Source organism: Eubalaena glacialis, chromosome 11, assembly GCF_028564815.1.
Source record: "Eubalaena glacialis isolate mEubGla1 chromosome 11, mEubGla1.1.hap2.+ XY, whole genome shotgun sequence".
In the NCBI taxonomy this organism is placed as follows: domain Eukaryota; kingdom Metazoa; phylum Chordata; class Mammalia; order Artiodactyla; family Balaenidae; genus Eubalaena; species Eubalaena glacialis.
The window spans coordinates 47,068,310-47,074,309 of NC_083726.1; positions in this window are offsets into that span (position 1 = coordinate 47,068,310).

Below are 6,000 nucleotides of genomic sequence, written 5' to 3' on the forward strand. Positions count from 1 at the left end.
CTATTAAAAAAATAAAATTATGCAAAAAAATAAAAATAAAATTTAAAATTGGCTATAAATACAAAAAAGAAAGAAAGATAAAGAGGAAGGAAGAAAGAAATGAGGAAAGAAAGGAAGGGAGGAAGGAAGAGAAAAGGAAGGAAGGAAGAAAATTTCTCAAGTAAAAATCCAGGCGATGTGGCAAGAAGGGAGAGAGGGAGGAAGGAAGGAAGGAAGAAAAGCTTCTTAAGTAAAAATCCAGGCAATGTGGCACTCCCTGGTGATAGAGGGCCTAGGCACCTTCTGTCTTGTTGCTGTCTTGTGTGATCACCATTCCCAAGAGAGCTGCCACATATGGTTCTGCTTGTCATGTCCTGCACATTGTCAAAGCCCATGATCAGCTAGCTTATCAAGCATCCTAGGGCACTGGTTGAGTCGGTCTGGAGGAAGGAGGGTCTTTTTCTAATTCACAAAAAGGGACCACCTGGACCCCAAGTTCTATGGGGAGGGTGGGCCTTTTTCTGAATTGCACACAGCAGTGTGGTGGTCCTGATGGTTCAAGATGGCTTTTCCAGTCCCAGGCCTTTTGTTCATGTTCTGTTTAGCAGGAAGGAAAAAGAAGGAGAAAGACAAACCTCCTCTCTTAAGAGTACTTCATAGAAGTTAAATATAACCATATCTACTTTTGTCCCATTCTTCAGACATTTGGCCACTGCAAGGGGGGCTGGGGAATGTAGTCTTTATTTAGGTGGCTATGCGGACAGCAAAAATTCAAGGATGAAGCATAGAATACATATTTGGGGACAGCTAAACATCTCTCCCACACCATCAAATTAGAGTAAACAGACTATAGAATGAGGTTAGTGGCTTGAACCTAGTTCTGATCTCTAAATAAAACTAATGGTGAACCACTAAAATCCCTTCCAGTTTTATAATCCTACTCTATAAATCTTTAGTTTGGAATAGGAAAACAGAAAGCACATTTCCCAGACTTAGCTGATTAAAGTAGGTTCAGGGATGGGCATTTAATAACTAATACTTAGTTGAGGCCTTAGTCTATATCAGACACTGTTCTAAGTGCTTGAGGTTGATTAACTTATTTAAATTCTTATATCAGCCCAATGAGATATTGTTAAAATCCCCATTTTATAGATGATAAACTGAGTCACAAGAGGTTAAGTAACTCAACTGAGACACAGTAAATGACAAACCTGGGAAGGTGACTTCTGAGTGCATGCCCTTAGTTGGAAACCTACAACCTCTAAAGTGACTTAAGTTGGTTCACTGAGAAGCAGTCCTGGGGCCTTTGGGGGAATTATTGAGAAGGAGGCTCTTTGTTGTTGTTGTTGTTACTAAACTAGTAGAACGTAAGCCTGGAACTGTGGCAGCCTGGAACTACTTCAGAAGCAATGTGAAAGCCCATTGGGAATGAGGTCCAGGAGGAATGCGGAACTGAGATGGGGAAAGAGATATTCTGGTGCTAGCAGGATTCACTGTGTCTGAAATCAGATACCCCTAGATTTTTCAGGTATTTAAAATTTTTTATTCTCATCACTACCTCCACCTGCCCCACATACCTTTTTTTTAAATTGAGCTTCTGAGATTCAGTAGAGTTGTCTTCTGACAACACAGTAAGTTAACCAAATTCAGTTAACATTTGTGGACCTATGTCTGAAGATCATTAAGTTGCATCACTGATTAAGACACTAAAGACAGAAGATGGAGTATGTTCTTAGAGCTACATGAATTAAGCAACTTAAGTAGTAACTTGTTGAGAGGTATGGAAGAATGGAAAGCAAGAAAGTTGCATATTTAGAAATGTAGGGGGTGGGGCTGAGAAGAGAAGACTGAAAATTCAGAGACAACTATCGCAATAATGCTTAAGGTCTCTTTAATTTGCGTTCAACGCCTGGCTACATAAACCTTGGGAAAGTTCACCCCTCTAAGCCAACATTTCTTGTGTAAGAGGAGATTAAAACTAGCATTTATATATCTTATTTGGGGTTGTGAGGATAATATGATCATACAGGTTAAGGGCTTAGGCCAGTGCCTGGAACACTAAATACTCAATGGCGTTAGCCTTCCATAGCAGATGTGAGATTATAGAAGCAGTTTGAGGGAAGAAGCCTCAGAAATGTGGGTTAGGGCAGCATTTCAGTATAACTAGAGAAGGCTTGTGGTTGGGGGGTCTAATTACTTTCAATTCCCGAGAGTAATTAAGACCTGAAGAACAAGTTGGGACGAAAGTGGAGTAATCAAGTAAGTTATGAGATATATATATAAAAATATCAAGCTAGTTTGGACCTATATTTGGCAAATAAAGTTCCATTGAAGGTTTGGAAACAAAATGGTGCCGACAGATGGGGATAGCACTAGCAAAGAGATGAAAGGAAACTATGGCTTTTTAAAAAGTTGGAAATTCCCTACTGTGGGAAGTGTATTAAAGAGATTACAATGATCTAGGCCTTTTCTCCTCAGTGTGATTCTAGATCTACAGCATCAGGAACATCTGGAAGCTTGTTAGACATGCAGAATCTCAGGCCCCACTCCAGACCTACTGAATTGGAGTCTACGTTTTGATAAGATCCCTGTATGATTTTACGCACATTAAAATTTGGGAAGCACTGGTCAAGGCTAGAGAAAAATGCATGGATTTCATTGTTTGAAATACAAAAGAATGCAGGAATGTGGTCCCAAATCACTGGAACATCTAAATGTTGGGAATACAGTGGCTGCACGTCGCATAATTTTCTTCAGGCTCTGTCTCATTTGAGGTGTGTGCCTACCAGGCACAGAAACGTAGCACTAACCATTGATCTACATCCTATCAATGTTCTTTACACTAAAACTGATGCTAAGGAGTAATTCTGGCTCCCCAAGTTTTAAATCTTTAAGTGGTCTTGAAATTTTAGTGAATGATAACTCCTTGTTTATTGTGAATAAAGGAGAGTTGGATTAGTTATGTATTGCTGTATAACACATTACCCCAAAACTAAGCAGCTTAAAGCAACAAACTATTCTATCACTGTCTCTGTGGGTCAGGAATCCAGGAGTGGCTTAGCTGGGTGGTTTGGCTCAGAATTTCTTATGAAGCTGTATCAAGCTATTGACAGAGGCTGCAGTCAGTCATCTGAGGCTTCACTAGGGCTGAAGGATCTACTTTCAAGCTTGCTCACATAGTTGTTTGCAGGCCTCAGTTTCTCACCACATGTATGTCTCCATAGACTGCATGAGTGGCTTCATGGGATGGCAGCTGGCTTTCCCAGAGCGAGTGCGCCAGGGGAGAGAGACAGAGACAGGCGGAAAGAGAGAGGGGGCGCTAAAAATGGAAGTTGCAGCCTTTTATAATCTAACAATGGAAATGACACACCATCACTTTTGCCATATGTTGGTCTCACAGACCAACCTTGGTACAATATGGTAGGGGATTACACAAGGGTGTGAATATCAGCAGGTGGAGGTCATTGACAGGCCATCTTGGAGCCTGGCGACTCCAGGTGCAGCTTGTATAGCTGGGAGTGTCTTCAGTCTCTATGGAGAGGAGGGTACTGAAACAATGGATGGCTTGCAGATCTCATACCCACATTTAAACTTCAAGAGCTACTGATCCAAGCAGAAGTGGATTTTAGTCCTAATTGGTGGGGAAAAGAGGGGACTATGGAAGCAAAGAACACCTATTCACTTGAGATTGCCTTTATATTCCAAACCGACTCCTCTAAACAGGCCATACTTGCCCGCATACTAACCTTCCTACATCAAAGGTTGGCCACAATGAATGATGAATATAACCAAATGTTGGGAAAACTTTTGCAACTCCTCTTATCAACAGGCCTGCAGATTCTGCTTCAGGTGATGCCATATGCTTCTTGATCAGCTCTGTGCATCTTTCTTTATGCAATCTCTCACACTGAACCAGGCATATGATGAACCCAACCCACTTTACATCCCATTGTCTATATAAACTATTAAAACTGAAAAAAATTGTATAGAAGAGCTATTGTTGCCCATCTCCATGGAATTTTGGCTGGGATAGATACCTCCAGTTCCTATATAAAAAATATTTAGGGACTTCCCTGGCAGTCCAGTGGTTAAGACTTTGTGCTTCCACTGCAAGGGGTGCGGGTTCGACCAAGGATCTAAGATCCTGCATACCATGTGGCATAGCCAAAAAAAAAAAAAATTTTTTTTTAAATTTTTCTTCTTCGTTACAGAGGTATTCAGAGGAAAAACTCTGAATACATCACTGATCATCAACATCACTAATCATCAGGGAGATGCAAATTAAAACCACAATGAGATATCACCTCACACCTTTAGAATAAACAAGAGATAAGTGTTGGCGAGGATGTGGACAAAAGGGAACCCTCATGCGCTGTTAGTGGGAATGTAAATTGGTGCAGCCACTGTGAAAGTTCCCCAAAATATTAAAAATAGAACTACTATATAATCCAGCAATTCCACTTCTGGGTATTTATTCAAAGAAAACAAAAACACTGATTTGAAAAGATATATACACCCTTATGTTCACTGCAGCATTAATTACAATAGCCAAGATATGGAGACAATCTAAGAGCCCATCAACAAATGAATGGATAAAGAAGATGTGGTACATATGCAAGTTGTTACCTGTGCTTCTGACAAATTGGCTATGGGTGGAATGTTCCAAAGACCCTCTCCTGGAGTTCAATACATTTGCTTGAGCGACTAACAGAACCCAAAGAAACATTTTACTTACTAGATGACTGGTTTATTATAAAAGGATATAACTCAGAAACAGCCAGGTGGAAGAGATGCATAGGGCAAGGTATGTGGAAAGGGCTCTGAGCTTGCATGCCCTCTCCAGACCCTCTCCCCAGATCTCCACATGTTCACCAACCTGGAAGCTCTCTGAACCCCACCCTTTTGGATTTTTATGGAAGCTTCATTACACAGGCTGATTGATTAAATCACTGGCCATTGGTGATTGAACTCAATCTCTAGCCTCTCTCCCTTCCCAGGAGGTTGGGGACAGGGTAAGGGGGTGACTGGGGGTGGGGTGGGGGTGGGACTGAAAGTTCCAACCCTCTAATCACAGGGTTGGTTCCCACAGCAACTGGCCCCCATCCTTAGATTAGTAGGGACTTCCCCAAAGCCACCTCATTAACATAACAAAAGACACCTTCAGGGCTCTCCTCACTTAGGAAATTCCAAGAGTTTTAGGAGCTAAGTGCCAGGAATGGGGAACAAGACCGACTATATATTTCTTATTATAAATCACAATATCACACCTTCTAAGAAGACTAACACAAGAATTCAGCTAAAACATTGAGAATTGAAAAGTTAGCCATTATTTGATTTAACTTCTCCTTCAATATAATGGATTTTCTTTGGTATCCAAGACATCTGACAAATGAATCTTACTTAGATTAAACCCAACTCTGTCTCCCTGAATTATTCACCAATTGGTTCTTGTTCTCTGAAAGAGTAGTTCAGCTTACTCTATGACTGCCTTTCAAGTGCTATTAAATAAAAATGCAAGTTTTAATACTAGGTCCTCATCTTTGACCTTAGGGAGTGACTTAAATACTCTGACTCACTGTTTCTTCAACTGCAAAATGGCAAGTCCTACTTTGTTCATGTCATAGGGTTGTTGGGAAAGTAACAGTAACCATTTATTAAATATTTACTATGTTCTAGGTACTAATGAGAACTTTATACACTGAGTTATTAATACTCCTAATCCTATGAGGCTGGTGGTATTATTCCCATTTTACTGAGGAGAAAGTTGAGACTGAGAAAAATTAAATAGCTTGCCCACTACTACAGAGTCATAGGACTAGGATTTGAACACAGTTCTGTCTGGCAGCAAATTCCTGGACTTAATCATTTTACTCTTTGGCCTGCTATGAAAGAAAGCACTTCATAAATTTCAGTTATTCAAATATTTCAAATGATTTCCTTTAGCCTTTTCTCTGGGTGAAACATTCTCATTTTTTTCAGTTATTCCTTGAAGAACTATCATTTCCCCAGCCCATATCATTA